A 23,315-nucleotide genomic window follows, 5' to 3' on the forward strand; every position below is an offset into this window, starting at 1 on the left:
TTCTGAACCCGTTTTTGTTGGATTTTAGTACTCTGTGCATTTTACCGCAGTTAATTAGAGCACGCTCTCTCCCTAAAACATGGTGAAATTGGCTTAAACCCAATTGGTACATTTCGTTTACTTGTAAGTATGTAGTAGAGTGGTACTACATTTACCTAGGACCTGTAACTTAAATGCTACTAGTGGGCCTGCATTACTTCTTATAGGTTTTTTAACTTGTCTCAGGCCTGCCATTGCAGCTTCTGTGTGTAGTTTTTGCCTGCCATGCTGACCAGGCAAAATAAACCGTTTGCCAGACCTAATACATATAAGTCACTCCTAGGGTAGAATGTAAGCAGTAGAGAGGGCAGGGTGCAGTGGATTTGAAATGTTGGACATGTACTTTTATGTTTCACATTTCCTGCTACTGAAAAACTCTTAAATTCATTTTTTCACTACTGCAACGCCTACCTCTCCTATAGAATAACATTGGGTTACCTTTTTCATTTGATTAGGGATAACTTTCAATTAGGAGTAAGTAGGAATGTCTGGTATAGTGTCTAAAGAATAGTAATTTAAAATCCTCTTTAATGGTAAAGTCCCATTTCAAGTCACAATTCTGAAAAGACCTCTTTGAGAAAGTTGGCATTTTCTTGTCCTGGGTCACATGACTAGGTGTAGTTTGCAGTTGGTGTGTGTTTGTTGCTCCCAGATAGTAAGAAAAGTGAGAATTGGTGTTGACAGGATGGGCCACATCTGACTTGATGAGGAGAAGGAGCTGTCACCTACCACAATTGCACATCACAAAGGTTATGCCACACCACACACAAAACGTTTGACACTAGTCTTTTGGGACCTCAGACAAGCTGGGGCCAGATGGGAGGGAGGAAATTCCAGACAACTCTTGGGGTAGAAACCTCTGAACCTTCTCATTATTCACAACAGGCACCAGGTATAAATATAGGACCTTCAGACCAACGTTTCAGTACACCAATGGACCTGTGGAAGACTCAAAAGGGCTGCTGTACTGCTCTGCTGCAAGATGCTACTCTGTTGCCCTGCTGCCTGAGCGAAAAGGATTAGACCTGCATCTTGAACCCAGGACCACCAGAGTGACTCAAAGAGCTAGTTAGCTGGCCTCCTGATCAGGGACAGAAAAGACTCCAACCACCTTGAACCGAGCACCTGGACTTGGTCTGTGAGGTCCAAGTGATGCCACCACAGTCCTGGACCCTTGGAGGTATGCCTGAAGCTCCTCTACAAGCCCAGCTGTGGTCCAAGAAGAACCGACACAGCACAATCCATCACTCGCAAAGCATCACCTCACTGCTACGCATCGGAACTGCCACTGTGCAACACACCCTTGATGCAGGAACCCACAGCTCTTCGAAACCGTCACTGTGGATGCCTCCTTGATGCAGGACCTTGCATCGCAGACGCACAACTCACTGGAACTGCCACTGCAGCCCCGCAGCTCCACAGAATCTGCACTGTGTGACGCTACCTCAATGCAAGACCTCGCATTGCAGCTTGCAGTCCATTGGAACAGGGTTTAAGGTACTTTTGTCAGCAGGCCTAACTTGCTCCCTGTATCCGGTCTGCGCTGGATCGAGGTCAGCCTGAACTTGTGATTTTGTCCGTTTCCGGCATGATCAGATAATCATAATTGGACCTTTGGGTTTTAAGGCATTATTTTCACTTAAATATTTAAAATATTGCAAGTCTCAGGTTCTACAAATTTTACTTTTGTCATATTGGTGTAAAATAATGTATTACATTTTACTCTATTTTTCTAAGATGGTATGGAATTTTTCTTGTATTGTGTTTTCACTTTATTACTCTTTGGAGTGCTGTGTAAATACTATACAGATTGCCTCTAAATTAAGCCAGACCTTTGTGCCAAGCTACTAGAGGATTAAGCACAGGTTACTTGGGGTTTGCTTGTGTTTTGCCCTGGCAAGAATTGTGGTTGCTGCTAACCACTAACCCAATTTTCCACATGGAGATTCTTGAAACCACTACATATTCAGAAAACGAAGCACAAACTACAAACATGTAAGTACATGAAAGTTGGAACACAGACTGCAGAGCATTTGAAATACCGTACAAGTCAGCAAATTGAGGAGTTATTTGGATACACGAGTAAATAAACAAATGCTTACACAACCTTAAGTCATGCAAACAATCAAATACTTGCACAATGCACACCACTAGTGTTCGCAGTGATGTTTGTCTTGGCAACTGTGGTGTTCCTCCAATATAGTTAAAGTCATACTTAACTGCGATTATCTCAGCAAAAATATTGTATCCGGTTTCAAGAATCCTTGCCTCCTGATGCCACTGACTGATACTCTTTCATGTGATGAATCTCCGGAATTGAATGTATTAAGTGCTCGAAATTGAAACATGAAGTACAAGTGCTCAATGTTTCAGCATACCTTCTTGCTCTTGAGAAGTGCTGCTATTTTCCTCACACAGAGAAGTGCTGTTACTCTCCCTTGAATATCAAACATGGGCAGGTACTCGTGCCTGACAGCTCCAGCACAAACAAAGCACAATTCCTTACTCCATTATCAATACCATCACTAGGGCATTTTCTTCAGCTCCTTATCAGACCACATTCATATCACAGGTCTATCTACTTCAGTACAACACGTGGGTTGTTTTTGTGTTCAGTCCTGACCCTAAGCCAATCTGCCATTTTATTTTAGACTAGGAGTTGTCCTTTGTGGCTAAAGATAGATCTTTTGAGTGTAGTTCTTATATGCATTGGAGCCAAATCATATTGCTCAAGAATGGGTCTTTGACTTCTCACATCACTTTTCTGCCTTCGGGGTAAGTGTACGCTGTACAAATATCACACACATACATACAAGTATCAGACATATCTCAAGAAAGCCCCATGCTAGAAACAACCTCCATATATCTTGTTGGGGTTCAAGGAAACATTGCACGTAGCTAAACAGTGGTTTATTGGTACTGAGCATTCTATTAATTGTGAATTCCGTTGATCTAGCTCCTCCTTACCTGTGGGGTGTTAATGCTGTGACTAGATGAGGAAGGTTACACAAGTATTTGACCTGAGGCTCAGAACCAAGTTACAGGTTACAAGGAGAGTACCTGTAATACAAAAAAATAATGCAAAAAAGAGAGAACAAAAAACACACAATAAACACAAGTTATAGAGTACACAAGGAGGTGCAATGCCTAATATAGGAGCAAAAGAAAAAATATGTTATACTATAATAAAAATACAGAACTGTATGAAACCATGTGGGTACATATCAGTCTTCAGTGCAGAATCAAAATCAAAGGTAATTTGCACTGGCAGAGGCCACAGGGTGTGAGGTGGCATTAAAACAACAAACTTCTGTTTTTTAAGGGTACCACAAGAAGATAGTGTTCTGAAGGCTGCAGGAACCAAATGGTTAGGACAAGAAAATGCATTGAAGATGTTTAATTTAGAGAATACATCCGTTGGTTCAATTTGTAGAAACTAGAAGGATTAATGCTGGGTAACCTATTATGCACATTCACATTTTGCAGAAGCCCTGACGAAGCTCTCGTATGAGCGAAACGTGTTGGCTATCTATGGTGTTTCTTTATATGAAGAATGAGTGAATAAAGGATCTTTTAAATGACTTTGGATGAGAACATCTTGAAACACTAATGTTTTGACTTTCGTGAATTGACACAGGACACAAAATGTAACACATATTATCGTTGCCACTCTGTTAGATTGTACACCTCACATCTGGCTGTCTTGAGGGAGGCACACCTCACATCTGGGTGGACATTATCAACCTTTTCCCTTTCTGGGCTTTTTGCGTTTGCTACTGTGTTTTTCCGTATCACTCAGTATTGCCACAAAGAGAGCTCTTGGCGCTTTATAAAACTATTAAATAGGCAATTAAATAAATAAATATAAAAGCACTGTATGTAGACCATCCAGAAAATAATGTATTGTATTGTTGTGAATACACAATTATTCTGAAATCCCTAAATTCTTCAACGCCAAAACCAACTTCAGCCTCTTGAAATTTTCTCGAAATATCTCTAGAAACAGGCCCTACACTCTGCCCAATGGTTTTATTGATATTGTAGCAGGAAATCACACACATATACATATTAAACAAAGAATTAAGTCTGTGACTAGTACTTTAGCTCGATGCTCACTCAGACATTCAAGTGACCCTTCAGACTCTAATAGGGACAGTTTAACTTATAATTTTCCCAGGTTGAGAAAATTATCGACATTGATTAATACATGGCACCAATTATTTGTGCTACAGTAGAAAATGTTGTTTGCAGTCTTTACACTAGTAACAGCCTATAGTTAGGACTTATAATTAATGATTGTGCTAGAGGCTTATTTCACTTGAGGGAATTCTCCTACCTGTCTGCCAGAATTAACATGTACGCTCACTACTCTATGGGTCTCTTGGCGCTAGTAATGAGTATAGATAAATTCTATCAGGCTACCCTGATGTTCCCATTCTGATGCTTCCCATTGTACAGTGACCTGTGCCAGGTCTCTGGTGTTACTCTTCTTGCCATTAGTCATCTGTTTACATCCATGGACATTTGGAACTCAGTTTATGTAGTGTTTTCAGCATCATCACAAGCAATGGCAGCCAGTTCCCTACAATCATTGTTTACCACCATTGCTCTAAAATGACACCTCTGCTGAAATGCTAATATGGAGGAAGGCATCCCAAGACCAAGTGATTTTTAGGAGCCCTTCATTTGAGATATTCCTAATTTTTAGGTCTCGGCTCTAAGACGGCGTGCATGCGCTGTCTCGAACCAAGACATGGTGTATCTATATCGTGGTCTTTAGCGCGCCCATAGCTTTGCCATTACCTGCAACCATTGTCACTTTATTTTGCGTTCTCACCATTTGCCAAGGGCCTGCATAGGTCAACCATCTTGGTCTTTTTAGCCCTGTCCAAGCGACCGCCCCCAACTATTGTTGAACACACACAGTTGTCATTGTGTGCATTGTTTCAGGACTAGTTTTTTAAAATCTCCAGCCCAAACACATAAGGCACAAGGCACGATCCTCCTTCCACCCGGCTCCCATCCTAATGGGACATCGGTTACACTTAGTGTTTTTTATTTGTTTGACTCTTGCACGTACTTTACAAGAGCCATTGAGGTTCGTGTTCAAAACCCGCTACATGGAGATCCTGCTGAGGGTCGAAGCCTCCATGGTCCGCTTCTACGGAGAGGAGCTACAGGTAAGGAGAATTGGAAATGCCACAGTTTCCACATTGAGGTCACGGTTCCTTCAAAGAATGATGTACTGTTCTTGCAGTTGTTTCTTTTTTTCGAGTGGACTTCTGAGTGGCGTTGCGTCTTTTTTGAGAAAAAAAACAATGTTTCTTAATACGATGTGCGCAGTTTCAGGACCCTGCAGACTGCACAACATGACCCCGCCTTTGCTATCTCATGTTCAGAGGGGGAGCTGAGGGCTTATATGTCTCTCCTTACCCCTGTGCTCCCTAGGAGCCACACTTTATCGGCTCTAGTTATTACACACTGCACGGGCCCTTACAGATACATCTGTAGGCGCATTAAGTGTTCACTGGGGGAATCAGTGCAAAATCTGCGGATGGTAGGTTTGACGCAGTGCAGGGCCAACTCAGCCGTTCATTCATTCAAATAGAAAACAATGTCACTGCTCTTAGGTAAAAACTACAGGGTTTATGGCTAAAGTCATGAGGCTGCTGCTAGAGCCACTGTAAAAAAGCAGTTTCTACAACAAATGTCTCCTAAACTAGTAATGAATACAATGACTAATATGAAACGTATGTGTACATCAATTCAGTGCAGTTATTTCCATAGGACTGATGGGAAACAACTTTTACTACGCAGTCATCACATCGCACTACATTTACAATGCAGTCATTACATTGCAACATCCTTTACAACTCATGCCACCACTACAACGCAAACATCACATTGCATGTCTCTACAAAGCATGACATTACAACGCATGACACTACAACGCAGGCATTACATTGCATGCCATTACAACGCATACCATTATAACGCATAGTACTCCTTCTATAGCCAACACTTACCCTACTGTTGCACCCCCTGGAGTTAGAAAAGTAATTTTTACCCCTACACTATCCAACACTTACCCTACTGTTGCACCCCCTGGAGTTAGAATAGTAATTTTAACCCCTACACTATCCAACACTTACCCTACTGTAGCACCCCCTGGAGTTAGAATAGTAATTTTTACCCCTACACTATCCAACACTTACCCTACTGTTGCACGCCCTGGAGTTAGAATAGTCCTTTTTACCCATACACTATCCAACACTTACCTTAAATGCAATGTAATGGTATGTGTTGTAATGGTATGCGTTGTAACGGTATAATGCGATGTAATGGAATGCGTTGTGAATGTAGTTAAAATTTTTTGTTGTAATGGCATGCATTGTAAATGTGTGCCTTGTTAAGGATGCTGGGGTGTAAAAACTGTGTTGTAAAGGCATGCGTTGTAAATGTCCGGTTGTAACATCATACATTCAGGACTGATTCGTCACACTACTATATATGTACGGATGTACGGCACTAGACGCTAGTAAGCGCATGGGGCGCAGTGGCACTGTATGGAGCCTGGCTACCTGCCTGGGTGAAAGAATAATCTTGTCCCTGTGAAGACGCTGGAGAGCAGCTGGCCAAAGAGCGGATACTCCCTGGACCAGTGCAGCTATGGAGATCACCGCACTCCATGTCATCACGGACACTGCCTCCAGTCCTAAACCTTGCACCTGGATATCATTACATTAGGGTGTTCAGCGTCATTGTAACTATTTTTAGGCCCCTGCCAGACATGATTGCAGGCCTTTTTCCATCTCAGGACTTTTCTTCCCTTTACTCTGTAAGGGCCCAGAGCTTGTGCTTGAATAAAAATGTGTCAGTTCGCTGCATTATTTTTAGGCACATCAATTCTTCCGTTTGGTTTGTAGATCTCTTAGAAATCGTACAGACAGCGATAAAACACTTTTGTGTCGTTGTAATTGCTGATCTAGCTTTGTGCCAGGAAGTAGAAAAAATAAGTACCATTTTTAATTTCCCATCCTATGTGTTAAATTACCTGCCAGGCCGGTTATAAAACCGACAAGGTGGCAACCTACCCAATAATGGCTAATGATGATACAGAGTTTTTGAAAGGTTGCTAGGTCCTGATAGAGTCAATCACATATCAGGGAATACATATGAAATTGTTGCTCGACATGCGACTTAATCTGTCAAAAGCTGCAAACTGTCAGAAAACCTATTTCTAATGTTTTTTTCCCAGTACATATGAAGGGCACTTAATTAACGGTGTAGGCCAATACAATTCCATTCAAAATGATTGTGTCATGTGCATACTGTGGTATCAGTGTCAAGGTCCCTCCCCCTCTTGTTTTGGGGATCATGGTCTGTGATCAGCCAAAGCAGTCCCTACGTCTGTTGCAAAGGGCTGAACGAAAGAGGAGTAAATGCACAGCCTTATATGGCCCCCTGTCAGTGTAGGTCAGTATCATAAGAGATAAATAAGAGGATCTGCTAAGCTTTGTGTGTACCTGGGTTCTACGTCTTGCTGCTGGATAGCACACAGCACACAGCACACAGCACACAGCTGTATATCATTCCCGAGCTATTCAATTTATTGCAGTAAACTATCAAATCGAAGAAGCAATCCCACAGTGGTTTCCCTGCATTATCATATTTTGGGATAACCATGAACCGTGCCAACACTATGCCTGATTTACCAATAGTAGGAGCCAGTTTCAAACAACGAAAGAAGATTTGTGTGTAATATTTGGCTTCAACATCAAGTAGTACAATTAGTTAAATAGGTTTGTGGGGTGAGTATGGAAGCTTGATGCTTCCTTCATGCATCTTCATGGCCCACCCAGGTGTTTTCACAGCCCTCCTAGATCATGAATTCTGGAGCCGGGCATGAGCATTAGTCAGTGCATCAAACCCTCTGAGCCTCATCGCACCAGGCACACCCTAATTACACGTTGCCCGGTCTCCTGCATCTTAACTCCAGCCCCCATGCAAAAATCTTAAAGTGCACACCCCGCGCACTCTGTATTACTTCCTTGTTTTATCTTCTGAAGCGTGCTGGGCTGCTTTTCTTCGCCTGTGTCGCCCAGAGGCTAGATTATTCAAGGAGAAGCGCTCTCCATTTTATTCTCATGCTGGGATGCTCGTTGTTTGGGAGTACAGGCTTTGTCTCTCCTTCAGTTCTGCCTCACATCGCTGGAAGTTTTCCTGTTGCCTATGTGTGACATTCAAATTTCTTACGAGTGACACTGAGGATACTTTACCATGAGTGGCCTGTTACATGCAGCTTCCAGATGCTAGGTGTGATACCAGACATCTATGTCATAGATGCCATTTTCATCCCAGTTTTTTTGTATCTTTAAGAACGAAACTACAAATCCCATAATGCAACTGTGCGGTTGTGTAAAAAGCAAATAATACCTGGAGGTTTCCCTCGGTCCTTTCTGAAATGTATCTTATTACATGACCATAACTAAATTGCTCCACTTGTGGTAAAGTATCCTCAGAATCACTCATAAGACCTTTCTTGACAGTTATAACACTTGAGTTAAAAACACCACACCACATTATTCCACTCCATTACATGCTACTCCTGAATACACAATCCCACTCCACATATTTCTACTACACTCAATACCCATAACTAGCCACATAATTCCAATGCACACCATACCACATATTTCCACTGCCCATAACTCCACGCAGCATCACACAATTCTGCCGCACAGTTCCACAACAAACAATTGCACTCCAACCCACATAATTACACTCCCCACCACATACATCCACTCCACTCCATAATACAAAGTTAAAAGACATTACCATTGACAATGCCTAATGGCTTTGCCAATGTTTGCTTGCTTTGGGGCTGCCCTGGAGGTGAGGGGAGGGGGGGGGGGGAAGGGGGAGCAGCATTTTCTGAAAATGCAAAATTGTAACTTTTAAACCCTTTTAAGAAATGTGTAACTTTTCCATAAAAAATCTTCAAGACTGGAAATAGAATAGTTAATATTGATCCTGAACAATCTAATTTTTTCTTCTGGAGTTAGAAGGGTCAATTTGTCTTCCAAGTTTCCACAAAACGGTTCTGCCTGATTTCCCTACAACTAATTGAGCGTATGCGCTAATGTCACAGGGAGGGCTTGCAAGTCACAAGGACTCTGTGTACAGATGTTGCATCTCGATTTCTGAACGTCCTGAAGTTTGGGGGGCGGGGGGGTTGTAGTCTAGAAGCCCAGGCTGTGTAACTCAACGAGATCCGGTGGGGCACAGTAAATGCAGCAGAGATGCACTCGTTGACCTTCCAGGCTTCTAAAAGCACCTATCTGCAGATCTTGCTGTGAGCAGATCTCCCCTGCTTGTGGCCAAATAACATTCTTCAACACACACATCCGTGCTTGGTTTGCACATTGTTTTGTGCTTACTGTAAATACCGCTGCCACAATGTACAAGATACACTTTAGGATTGCACTAGATTCGCTTGGTTTTTGTTTCTGTGTCTTGCGGTTCACAGGAAGCAGCCTGTAGCTTCTCAGCTCTGGCCAGCGCCCTTCCTCTCCCCTACATCCCTCTGCGCCGCCTTAGGCGCACAGCACGAGCAGGCAGCCGCACCAGCCTTGTATGAGGATACAGCGTAGGCCAGGCCCAGGGCCATTACAAGGGGGTGAGGGTGGCAAACGTTGCATTGTTGCTCACAGCTTTCTGTTCTCTCAAGGTCAGATTGGTATTTATAGATTGTGAAGCAAACCTCTGCGATTCCAGATGCTGGAGCTGCCATGGCTTCTCCTTCCCTGGGGGACATAGACAACTTATAAACACGGTGCTTCTGACATGCCTAGCACAGCTTCGTGTATGTCCCTCAGGGGGTATGGGTGGCAAAGGCTTGCACCAGGCTTAGTCAGGTCTTCTCCAGATCCTGCTTGGAGTTGGAAGAGTAATCACGGAACCCCCTGCAGGTGGATCAGAATGTTTCAAAGGGGTGTATCCTCAAGGGATCCAATTCTTACATTTTTTTAAAATCTGTATATTAAGTTTTCAACATATGGAAACATTCACATACAGTGTGCATCGTGTCAGTACAATAGGCATAGTAGGATGTAACTTTGTCTGCCAGAACTGGTGAGAGGGACTGTGAAAAAAGGGGTAGGAGGAAAGGAGAGGAAAGCAACTCAGACAGTAATAGTTGGGAGTAGAACAGAGTGGGGGGTCTCAGGCGCAAACATCAAGGTCCACTACTGCAGCCTTCTGGCACAACAAAATCCAATAGGACTTAGGGGGCTGAGCCTCCCCTCCGTCGCAGCGGCTGTGTCGTCTCCCTCCCCAGCTTGTGCACTCAAATATAACTCCAAGGGGGTGCAAAACTTGATACTTAACAGAACAGGCTACAATGAATTTACTGGTGCTTGTGTTACTGCACCTTGTGTCCTGTTTTACCTTCCCAATCTTCCAAGTGTCCCTCTTGTGTGTCATTCGGCCTCCCTTCAAGCTTATTAGGGCAGGTGTCAAGGCTCATGTGCAGGTTACCCCTTTGAATAGATTGTGCACCCAGTTATCTTAAACACTCCCCGCGTTATATTTCTCACCACAGTGGAGTTCAGCCCTCTATGGCGAACAGCAGGGACCTAAGACCCACGCCCTTCTCATTTCTTCTTCTGGAGGAAGACATGCTAGATGGAGGTTCCTTCTGCACCTGGGCATAAGTCGCAGCCGAAAGCTGTCTCCAAGAAACCTGTCTGGCGTGTGGGGCATCGGCAATGATGCAGGCCTCTGATGAACCAGCTTCTGAGCTTGGATAATACAAGCACTGGACTAGGAGAGTCAGAGGTCACAATGGCACTGACTGCTTGGCCACAGCTACTCTATGCAGCAGTACAGTCCTCTCAGGCACAGATTTTTGATGGATTGGCACAGTCCACTCAGGCACAATTCTCCAATTATTGACACAGACCTCTCAGGTACAGTCCTTTGATGCTGCAGAGCAATCCGCTATTGCACGCATTCCTAAAAGCAGCAGCACAGTCCACTCAGGCAGAGGTTCTTGATCTGGGTCTAACCATTTATGTGAAGAGGTACACCCCCACTTCTTAGGACCCACAGATCCCTCGCTTCAGTTTTCCTGTCCTTGTGGACCCACACACAACTGGTGGTCAAGGTGCCTCTGGGTCTCCCTGGACAGTCCCTCCCCATGAAGGGTTGGCTGGCTTCCTCCCTCTTTCAGCAGGCACTTCAGGTCTGAGGAACAACTTTTTCCTACCAGGCAAGAAATAGATGACATCCCTCACCTCTCAGTAGCTGGCTGTCAGGCAGACACCAGCTCTGGTTGCACAGCAGCCTCTGAGTACTCTGCTTCCTACAGCTTCATTCCTTGGTCGATGGGAACTTGGAAATGGAACAAGAAGTGTCTCCCTTGTTTATAAAATCAACGCAGACAGGGGATGTGCATTCTCTTCAGAACCAGTATGGGGTGGCTCTTTATTAAGTATCCTCTCCATGCTGTTCTCCAGACACAGCCTTTGTGAGGAGTAATGCTCCTAACAGCAGGGTAGTCTCTGGCCTGGAGCACCCACATCAGAGGCACAAAGAAGTGTGAGCTTTCTGCAGCGAGCTATCAACTGCCACACTGAGCCATGATTAGGAAAGAGAAAAATGATAGGCCTCGCCTAAAGGGGTCCCTTTCACCTTAGCAAATGAGACTCCAGTTCCAGCCTTCGCCCCCACAACCTACCAAATGTCAGTGGTATGAGAAGACAGCAGCTCCTCTCAAAGAACACCATCACTGAGCTTATAAAGGAGCCTTGTCTTCTCTCTCCTCACTTCGTTGTCTAAGTCTCCTCCATCCAGCTTCAGGAATGTCAGTAATACACTTCCACTTTCCTCATGTCTATCTTGTTCACAGGAACAGGCCAGGGGCTGCAAAACTGGAATTCAGAGGCCTCCATTATTCAGACTCACTCGAACACTTGATGCATGTACCACACAGACCACAAACACTTATAACATATACTTTGGGTGTTACCACCAGGATCTAGGTTAGCACATAGAAGTGGAACTTTACATGAGTGGTCAGTAGTCCGCCACTCTAGTGACATATCCGAAATGGTCTGGTCACATGTATGGATTCACAAAACACTGCCACCACTGCTCTACATGTGAAACCCACGACAGGGCCATAGTCCATTGTCAGTAAATAATGACACACTTAATGCGCCCCTCCAGGATGCAGGACAGGTTCAGGACCTCACTTATGTCAAAGTACAGGTGTCAAGACCTGTGATGTTCTTACCGGCTCTGGCGTGTTGGAGAGTTTCTCTACTTCGGATCGTGAGGGTTCTGGTCTGCCCGAGGGAAGGACAACCCCTTTTGGTAGCCACGGTGCTGCTGACAATGAAATAGCCAAAGCAGACCCTGCCCTCCAAAAGGAGTCCCAAGAGGAAAAAAACCCATAGAGAAAACCTCTGGTGGAAGTGGGAACTACAGGAATTAAGAGGTGGAAAAGAAACCTCCAGAAGGAGAAAAAGAAGGCCAGGAATCCAAACCCGAATAGAAGGCCAAATCAGGAACAAGGTATACCACATGAATCATAGATACACCATGCAGGAGCACAGGATACCAACAGGAGCGAGGACACACCAGCAGGAACGAAGAGTGTTGCAACACAAGGAAATGATGGATCCAGCCCTTTAAATACCCATGAACCGGAAGTGAGCAAACAGGAACAGGAACTGACCAAACAGGAAGTAAGTGACCACCATCTTGGATAAGGAAAAGGATAGTGGAGGGAATAGGAAGGTTGCCGTCTTGAATTGGTAAAGCATATACTTCCTAAGGCCTTCTGGGAAGAAGACTATGGAATCATAGGTAGGCAAGATGGCCCCAAGAATACATGAAGAAATAAATTAAATATCCAATGAAAGGAAGGCAAGAATATAGTGCCCCAACATGTGAAAATAAGAAACCGCAGGTCCAAAACCAGAGCTGCGGCATTCCTGTCATGCAAATTGTTAGATAACAAGCGCCGCTTAGATAGGCAGCAGGCCCGACAAAAAAAAAGAGCGGGCGTCACAGGACGCACCCCCATCGCCAAAACAGGAACAGCGGGCCGCCGTGCAGCACCGCGATGCACCCGAAGAAAAGAGGGAGGTGCTGCGGGCTGTATCGCGGCCCGCGAGGAAGTAGCGAGCAGCACCTCGGGCTGAATCACGGTCCACGGTGCAACAACAGGACCAAACCTCTTCACACACACAAATTAGAGTCTAGAGCTGCAAATCAAAAACCAAGATACCACTTACTTGCTATCTGGCATTCCATGCAACGGAACAATACTGTACACCATGCAGGGAAGATTCCCATCCTAGCAATGTCAGCTTTGGCTATCTGACTGCTCCAAACTCAGATATTATATGTTTAATGAGACCTCACACCCCTATCAGCCCCTATCAATCAATCAATCAAGGAATTTGTAGAGCGCGCAACTCACCCGTTAGGGTCTCAAGGCGCTGGGGGGGGGGGGGGGGGGGGGGAGGAGGTACGGGTCGCTACTGCTCGAACAGCCAGGTCTTGAGTTGCTTCCTGAAGGCGAGATGGTCCTGTGTCAGCCGGAGGTGGGTGGGGAGGGAGTTCCATGTCTTGGCTGCCAGGTAGGAGAAGGACCTTCCTGCGGCGGTGGCTTTGCGAATACGTGGGACGGTGGCAAGAGCGAGGCTGGAGGAGCGGAGCTGGCGGGTTGGCGTGTAGAATGCGAGGCGGTTGTTGAGGTACCTGGAGCCCCCGTCGCTGACGGGGAGCCAGTGCAGATTCTTCAGATGGGCAGAGATGTGGCTGTGGCGGGGGATGTCCAGGATGAGTCTTGCCGAGGCGTTCTGAATGCGCTGTAGTCTTTTCTGGAGCTTGGCTGTGGTTCTGGCGTAGAGGGTGTTTCCGTAGTCTAGGCGGCTGATGACGAGGGTCTGGGTGACAGTTTTCCTGGTTGCGGTGGGGATCCATCGGAAGATTTTTCGGAGCATGCGCAGGTGTTGAAACAGGACGATGAGACGGTGTTGACTTGCTTGGTCATCATGAGGGAGGAGTCCAGGATGAAGCCCAGGTTGCGTGCATGGTCTGTGGGTTTTGGGGGCGGTGCCCAGGTCAGGTGGCCACCAGGAGTCATCCCAGGCAGAGGGGGAAGATCCGAGGATGAGGACTTCCGTCTTGTCTGAGTTCAGCTTCAGACGGCTGAGCTTCATGCATTCCGCGACATCCTTCATTCCTTCCTGGAGGCTGGCTCTGGCTGTGGCTGGGTCGTTGGTGAGGGAGAGGATCAGCTGTGTGTCATCGGCGTAAGAGATGATGTTGAGGTTGTGTTTGCGTGCGATGGCCCCGAGGGGGCTCATGTAGACGTTGAAGAGGGTGGGGCTGAGCGAGGATCCTTGTGGGACGCCGCAGATGTCTTCGGTAGCCGCGGACCGGAACGGGGGGAGGCGGACTCTCTGCGTTCTACCGGCGAGGAACGAGATGATCCATTCTAAGGCCGCACCTTGGATTCCGGTGTCGCTGAGGCATTGTATCAGGGTGCGGTGGCATACCGTGTCGAAGGCTGCAGAGAGATCCAGGAGGATGAGTGCAGTGGTTTCCCCGTTGTCGAGTATAGACCTGATGTCGTCGGTGGCTGCAATGAGGGCGGTCTCAGTGCTGTGGTTAACTCGGAAACCGGACTGTGACGGGTCGAGGGATCCGTTTGTCTTTAGGAAGGCGGAGAGTTGTTTGTTGACCGTCTTCTCGATGACTTTGGCGGGAAACTGGAGGAGCGAGATGGGTCGAAGGTTCTTGAGGTCCGTGGGGTCCGCAGTGGGTTTTTTCAGGAGGGCGCTGAGTTTGGCATGCTTCCAGCTCTCTGGGAAGGTGGCTGATGGGAAGGAGCTGTTGATGACGTCGCGGAGTTGGGGTGCGATGATGGAGTCGGCTTTGTTAAAGATGTGGTGTGGGCATGGGTCGGTGGGGGAACCGGAGTGGATGGTGTTCATAGTGCGGGCGGTGTCTTCGGTGCTGACCGGATTCCAGGTGCAGAGGGTGGCGGTTGGGTGCGCTGGTTCGGTGGTTGGTCTGTGCGCCGAAGCTGTTGTGTATGTCGGCGATCTTGCGGTGAAAGAACGAGGTGAGGGAGTCACAGAGGTCTTGCCAGGGTGTGATGTCGTTGTTGCAGGAGCTGGGGTTGGAGAGCTCTTTAACGATGCTGAAGAGCTCCTTGCTGTTGTGGAAGTTGTTGTCCAGGCGCTGTTTGTAGGTAGTTCTCTTGGTGGTGCGGATCAGTTGGTGGTGCTTGCGGGTGGCGTTCTTCCAGGGCTGTCATGTTCTCTGTTGTCTGGTTCTGGCGCCATGTTTTCTCCAGGGAGCTGCAGGTTTTCTTTGAGTTTATGAGGTCGTCCGTGAACCACGAGGCTTTCTTGCTGTGGGGTCTGCTGGGTGGTTTCTTCAGTGGTGCGAGTTCGTCGGCGCAGCCGGTGATCCATTGTGCGAGGTTGCGGGCTGCTTCGTTGGGGTCCGTCGTGATGGTGGGAGGGTTCTGGCTGAGGGCAGTGGTGAGCTGGTCGGCGGTGGTCTTGCTCCAGCTTCTGCAGGGGGCCTGTTGCGGGTGGTGGTGGGTCGTGGTTTTCTTGAAGGTGAATTGGACGCAGCTGTAGTCTGTCCAGTGGAGTCCGGTGGAGTGGCTGAAGGAGATGTGCTTGCTGGAGGAGAAGACGGGGTCAAGCGTGGGGCCGGCGTAGTGGGTGGGGGTGTTCACTAGTTACTTGAGTCCCAGGTTAGCGAGGTTGTCCAGCAGGGTGGTGGTGTTGCTGTCATTGTTGTTCTCCAGGTGGAAGTTGAGGTCTCCTAGGAGGATGTAGTCTGGGAAGGCGAGGGCGTGCGGGCTTACGAAGTCTGCGATGGTTTCGCTCAATTGGGTGCGTGGTCCCGGGGGTCTGTAGATTAGGGTGCCTCTGAGGGTAGTCCTGGGGTCGGTGTGTATCTGGAAGTGCAGGTGTTCGGCGGCTGTGAGGGTGTCTTCCATGCTGGTCGTGATGCAGATGGTGTTTCTGTGGACGATGGCGATGCCTCCTCCGGTTTGGTTGGTGCGGTCCTTCCGGGTGATCTTGTAACCGTCTGGGATGGCTATGACGATGGCGGGGGCTGAGGAGGCGTTCATCCAGGTTTCCGTGAGGAAGGCGACGCCCGGTGCTGTTGTGTCTAGGAGGTTCCAGAGTTCAACTGCGTGCCTGTGGACGGAGCGGGTGTTGAGCAGGATGCACTTGAGGTGATTCTTGCTGGTAGGAGGATTGGCGGGTGCTGGTCCGGGGCGGATGCAGGTGAACTTGAACTCTTGGCAGGTGAAGGGTCCGTGGGTGCGTTTCGGGGTGGCCAGGTAGCAGGCGGGGTTCCAGCCAATGTTGAGTGCGCGGAGGGTGGCGGCGTCATAGGTTCGGCGGGTACGTTGGTATCGTAGAGATCCAGGGTTTCCGGTGCTGGGCGCTGTCCAGGCGGGACGGGTGCAGACGGGCTTGCCTTTGGCTGCGCGGTCGCCCTGAGGTCATCATAAGTAAGGAGCCGGGAGGGAGGAGCAGCTGGGTGGCGGGAGCGGGGTGGCGAATTGGCTGGAGGGGGGCGGGGCCACAGGGAGGCAGCGGCGGTAAGAGTCAGGAGGTGGGCGGCTCAGCGGCAACTGGGTCGTCCGAAGAGAAGTGGCAGCAGGAAGCGGCAATCAGCAGGCAGGCTTGCTGGCGACTTAGCCTGGTGACAGGCTCAGCGGATGCTCCCTACTCCAGGTACATGGTCCCCTTAAGTAAGGAGCCGGGAGGGAGGAGCAGCTGGGTGGCGGGAGCGGGGCGGTGAATGGGCTGGAGGGGGGCGGGGCCGCAGGGAGGCAGCGGTGGGAAGAGTCTGGAGGTGGGCGGCTCAGCGGTGGCAGGGTCGTCCGAAGAGAAGCTGCAGCAGGAAGCGGCAATCAGCAGGCAGGCTTGCTGGCAGGTAGCAGTGCGTGGGGGCGACCTAGCCTGGTGACAGGCTCAGCGGTTGCTCCCTACTCCAGGTACACAGTCCCCTTCAGTAAGGAGCCGGGAGGGAGGAGCAGCTGGGTGGCGGGAGCAGGGCGGCGAATGTGCTGGAGGGGGGCGGGGCCGCAGGGAGGCAGCGGTGGGAAGAGTCTGGAGGTGGGCGGCTCACCGGGTGACACAGAGCAAGCCCTTAATGACGTGTCTAAATGTTCAAAGGATTACACATCGAGGTGGATACCTATATCCAGAATAATTTCACAGGATCAGAGGAATTAGATATCATTCGCACCCAATGATCTGTTTTCAGGACTATCAGACTTATGATCTGGTAGCTTTCATACCACATCTCCAGGATTGGGAGTTCACTTGTTGGTAACCCTATTTAGAACCAAAACACAGCTCTTCTAAGCCAAAAAAAGTCAGGTATTGATCAGGACAATTATTGTGATATAATCATGATTTTATTCATTCAATATTCATGAATAAATCAGTGCCTTAGTCCTCGAAAAAAGGTAGAAAGAACGTTAGACATCATTGTGTAAACATATACATGAGTTCAAAAGGGAACAAAAATGAACAAAAACAGAATCTAACAGAGAATTACTGACTTTACAGGAAGGCGTGAGAATTGTTTGCCAGACGCTCTCCTACCAATGTATTTCTTTTATTTGTAGATTCATATAATGTGAACCGGAAACAAAAGGCATCACAGCGTTCGGGGGAAGCTCCTACACTACTATCTCTAGCAGGTGCCTGAGCTTGTGTCTAAACTGTAGGCACTCACTGATAACAGGACTTCCAACCCTGCAATACAGAGAACCACACATGTAATCACCAATGTCTTCCTCTGCGCGTCCTACTTAGGGACCTCCAAGCTGCACAGGTTCAAAAGGTGAGACTGAAGACAACAAGGTTCGTTTAAACTACATTCGTCATTTCCACTTTCTCTTTTTGTGTATTTTTTCTCCAAGCATAGCTAAGTATATTATTACTCCATCAAGAACATCAAGCTCATCAAGGGAATAGGAAATATGAGATTACACATCCTTAATGTCGTTTCAGTCCTCTGTATAGAAAATAGTAACTTGACCTTCCTCTCGCCATTCTATTTCAGAGGCTAATTCCATAAAAACAAGCTGCAAACCTAATAGTTCCTAAGACCTTTCTTCCATTTCCAGAAACTCCTGACACACTGATTGCTTTAAATAATAGCATTTAAACATCTGCTTGGAAAAACACATCTGCTTGAAATAAAGACAAAGGGCCAGATGTAAAGCTATTTTTCGATTGTAAACTCTGCAATTTGCAAAATCTCAGGGTTTGGCGCTGCAAAAATAGGAATAAAGACCCAGTACAAATTGGAATTCGGAAGAGGTGTGAAAGGGGCCTCCCCTCCTGATTGCGATATGGAATGGTATGCATCAATGCTTTGCACCATAAATTGTGATTGCAAACCATTAAACAAGTTATTGACTCCTCATAGGATGTAGTAACAGATTAACAACGGAGCATCTCCCCCCTAAATGTGTTCCCAATTGGGATTGTTTTATTTAAGGCACTTCCTTTTAAAAAAAAAAACGTTTGCTCAAAAAAATGGTTTCCATTTGGGGATGCAAACACAAAGAATCCGATCTTCGGTCCCTTGCTGATCACCATCCATAGGGGTCCCAAAGAGCGAACGCATAATTCACGTTTATCTGCGACCCCCTGAGGTTGACATTTTGTTATGCGACCTAATAGTACATAGGTCGCATCTCAAAACTAAACACGGGACGCCAAAAGTTGGTGCACAATTTGTAATGACTTTTTGCAACCGGTCTTTACGTACATCTGGCTCACAGCGGTCAAAGGTTTCTCAACGGGGCCTTTGGTATCAGTACCAATTGTGGCAAATTACTTTTCACCTAAATTCATGACAATAACCGTCACTTTACCCATCAGACTGAAACAACAGGGGACAATACACTAAATGCAATCTATGCTGGGTGATAATGTAAGAGTCTGGTGAATAGTAGAAGTGAATTAAGTGAAGGAAATGTGTGATAGCAGCAGACCCACCACTGCCCAGCCTCACCAAACTTGCTCATATAACCGTTGCCCCGGAACCCAACTCTTTCACGGACACCAGAGTAGTAGTGAGGTCTGCCCCTGCTTCCTAGGTGTCAAAGGAAATGACATACAGCATGTGGTAAATCATCTACCACTTGCAGGATCCCTTTACCTCACCTATCTTATCTTGAAACAGGCTCCTGGAAACCCTAAGAATGGAACCGTGCGACACTACATTTAGGAAAAAATGAAAAACAAGGCTATTCTCCTCTGCATCCTAAAGTGAATGAAGGCGGTAGGAATGCGTCTGTATGTAACTCTGGGACGATTTTTATGACGGTTTCTTACTAGCGAGTCTACTCCGCTCGCCGACACGCCGGTGGCGTAACCAGGAGCTTTAGAAATATGTAAATAAATAAATATCCAAAATTAACACATTTAGGAACCATCCTTCCTACAGAACACTGTTTCTCGCGAGACTTCAGCCCATCTTCAGGCACAGCTCTGTTAAATAAGCCGCGACCATACCTTACTTTTGAGCGGCTTGACAAGTTGGATCGCCCTACAGAGCGGCTCTATGCAGTGGATCCAGATAGTGTGCGCACTGGGATCCACAGTGTGAGTCTCGGGCAACATCACATCTCATCATCCCTAACAAAAACCAGATGTATTTGTCATGGGTACCAGGACCACATCACCCAGGTAAGTGACTCCTCCGCTGTAAGTGCTCTTACTATGAAGCGGTACAAAAGGGGGTGGTGATGGACGGAGCATCTGAATCAATCAAACACTCACACCCAGTCAAAAGATCTGGGTTTAATCCATCACCGTTCTTTAGCCCACTCAGTCACCCCAGTTCAGACATGGCTATATGCAAATCAGTCTGACCCTGTGCCTCATGGGAACAGTCCAGCCCGAACTACCAAGCCATGTCTTCCCTGGACCGGAAACAAGCTTCCGAGGACCGGTTTCTGGCATTCCAGCCGTCTTCAGCCCGGCTTGCTTGAATCCAGTGGCAAAGTGAGCAAGGGACTCACGTCTGAGCATACCCTGCCACACTTATGCTGGCCCCCTTTTGTACCTCTTACTATGAAGGCCTTCGACATGGACGGAGCACTAGTTGGTTCAGACTGGTAACACCAGTGACAGTATGAATGAACTGTGCAAATACCTGAGAGAATCATGAACTAACCGGTGTGTGGGTTAATGCAGGACTCTAATTCAAGATAAAATATCTGCACTGGGATCAGTACCTATGGTGGCAATCACTAGGGATTTTTTAAGTTTGTTAGGTACCTTTGCTATTGTGCTAAAACATGTTTGCAGGGTTGTTAGGTAGGAACCCCTGCTACAGTGTATACCATGTTTGTGGGGTTTTTAGTTAGGCACCCCTGCTACAGCGCTGAAACATGTTTGCGAGGTTCTGTTGTACAATGTTTTGAGGAATCCAAAGTGTTTATCCTCACTGGAGTCATAGGTGTGCATGTGTGTTGCTCGTTTACTGAGTGCCAGACCCACCCTCAGGTACTAGTGTGGGCTCCTATTGTCCACTTGACCCCCAATAGGCTACTTTGTCAGCACAAACCCCTTAACTGCGATCACTGCAAAGAAGACCGCAGACAGAGCCATGATGTACCAGCACTGTAGGAGAGTAGGGTCTGCAATCCTATGATCACCCAGATTTTTTGCTTTTGTTTCACTGGTTTACGACTTTATCTGGCTGTGGGCCTGCCAATCAGACCCACAGCCTAGCTGTCCTCTCACTAAATTACAACATGTACCCTAGGTGCATTTACCAGTTGGTACTGGGCCACCTTATCAGACCCTGTAACTCAGGGCATAGGTGTACCCAGGGCCTACCAGGGGCTGAAGCATGTATTATGCCACCCCTGGATGGCCATCTAAATCTGACACAACTGGCTGCACGACAGCTGGGGCAAGGTGGTGTAATCACCCTTTGCTATAGATATAGTATACCTATATCTAACCCTAAAATGGACACACAGATTCCCATCAGTCACTCCTATGGCAGGCCTTAACAATCCTGAAGGCAGAGTGCTTGGAATCGTGTGAGATGGTGCTCTGGCATGAGCTGAGCCCGTTTGCAGCTTGCGGAACCAAGTCCTAATAGCTGTTCCATGACAACGCATACCATATACTCTTAAGTGCATTATAATCCTCGCGGTTAAATGTTATCTCTGGTATTGCTTTATCAAAACATGTCGAGTAAGGTGTCATACGAATTGGAATACTAACCAATTCTGGCGACGGGGTTAGCATTCCACCCTCCTAGAGGGACACGACATGTATGTAACTGTGAACCCCGGTTAAAGTTAACTCAAGCCTCAGCATCACAAAATGGATGCTGCCACCACAGCCACGAGTCTGACCCCCTGCAGCTGGGAGTCCTTCCAGCGAGGGGAGCTTGGACAAAGGGTTTCCTGTCAGGGGCGATGCTAGCACCATCCCAGACAGGGTTTTGTGTATCCTGGGTAGGCAGGGCTTTACAGGAAGGTGACTGCAAGTGGCACCCCGGTGCTTTCTACGCATCTGCCGGCTAGAACCAGTTCCAGGGGCACACCAGCCCCTGGCCTGGGGAAAGTTCGGCATGGGAGAGGGGTGTAACCACCCCCCTTCCTGGTCCCACCCCTAGGGCAGGACCTAGTCTGGTACCCACCCCTTTCTTTAGGATAAAGGCAGGAGCGGGGACCCTTCCAAATTAGATCATCTTTGAATCAAGAAACTACTTTCTACGAAAGGAACTCTCGACTTCTTCTCAAGATTTCTCCCTTGTGGCTAAGGAGTAGTCACCCTGCATCCGCAGGCACCATCTAAGAACTCCGCGGTTTGCTGCACGTCCTTCCTCCGGAATCCGACTGACCAGCTCGACGAGACCCGGCTTCCCTGGCACCTCCGGCCTCTACCTACCTCTACAGCTAAGCTGAGAACCGTAGGTGCGACGAGACCTCGAGGGACCAGCCATCATCAGAACTGCACGACTTCTATCCAGCACGACCGCCGAGGGATCCTCTGGTGAGTGCTTTGGGGTCCGAGAAGCCCCGACCCTGTGCGGCTCCAGCACCGAAGTCCAGCCTCCCAGCATCCACGAGATCTGCGTGGGGCCCTTCTGCTTTTTGCTGCTCACCGCGTTGTCTGGCTACTAGCCCGTTGGCTTGTGGCCTTCCCGACGACGATCAACGACGACAACACTGCTGGTCTGGTTGCTCCAGAGTGGCCCTTGCTCCCTTCCAAAAGAGGAGCACCCCGGACCCTCCTGGTCCACTCCAGACGCCATTTTAGGTCCATCGCGTGGGCTTGAATTTGCCAAGACTTGTTGCCCCAATCCTGGGTCCAGCGACGTCGACAGCATCAACCATCGTGGGACAGCTCGCACCTCCATCCTGGTCGCCGACAACGCCTCCTGGTCTGTGAGACTGCAGAGCCCAGCGTCGCCCACTCACCTGGTCGAGGTGACTTCGCCCGGTGCCATCCTGGTGCCCACACAATCACTGGCTAGTGATTAAGAACTTGGTCCCCTCTGCTTTCAGGTGTCATCCATCTTCGATCCAGGCTTGGATCACTTCGAACTTCTTCACTGGTTGCCTGCCAGCAACTTCTTTCTTCAGGCTCCATAGACTGCAACGAGGATTCCCGACGTCTTTTCAGACCTATGCAGCTGCAGCCCCTGGGCTAGGTAACTTCGGCATTTCGGTGCCCCAGCATAGCCTCACTATCCAAGGGTCCAGATCCTTTTCATTTTTCAGCCTATCTAGTCGGGTTCGCCCGATAACACTAACTTTGTGAAATCTAGCTACCATAGACTTTGTCCCACATCCCGCGTGAGAGTGCACACTCTGCACCCGAGTCCCCTAGGCCTCCTACTAGTAATCTGAAGGTTCAGTAACGTAGTCCTAGCGATTCCAAAGCCTATTAGTACAGTACTTACCTGCTAGTAATTTCGCATTCCACTTTTAGAGTATATGGTTTTTCGTGCCCCTCGGGCATTTGTGTAAATTGTGCAACTTAAAGTATTTTTGTAAGAGTTTTGTTGTGTACTTAGTACCCTGTCCTCATAAAGAGTACAGGGCTGTTGTGATCTAAATAAATACACTTTATTTTCATAACACTTGTGTGGTGTCCTTTCACTTGGTGTTCAAGGGATGTATGTGATGGTATAACAGCTGGCTTAACACGCCCTCTAGAGTTTAG

Source organism: Lissotriton vulgaris, chromosome 3_1 (genome assembly GCF_964263255.1).
Source record: "Lissotriton vulgaris chromosome 3_1, aLisVul1.2, whole genome shotgun sequence".
In the NCBI taxonomy this organism is placed as follows: Eukaryota; Metazoa; Chordata; class Amphibia; order Caudata; family Salamandridae; genus Lissotriton; species Lissotriton vulgaris.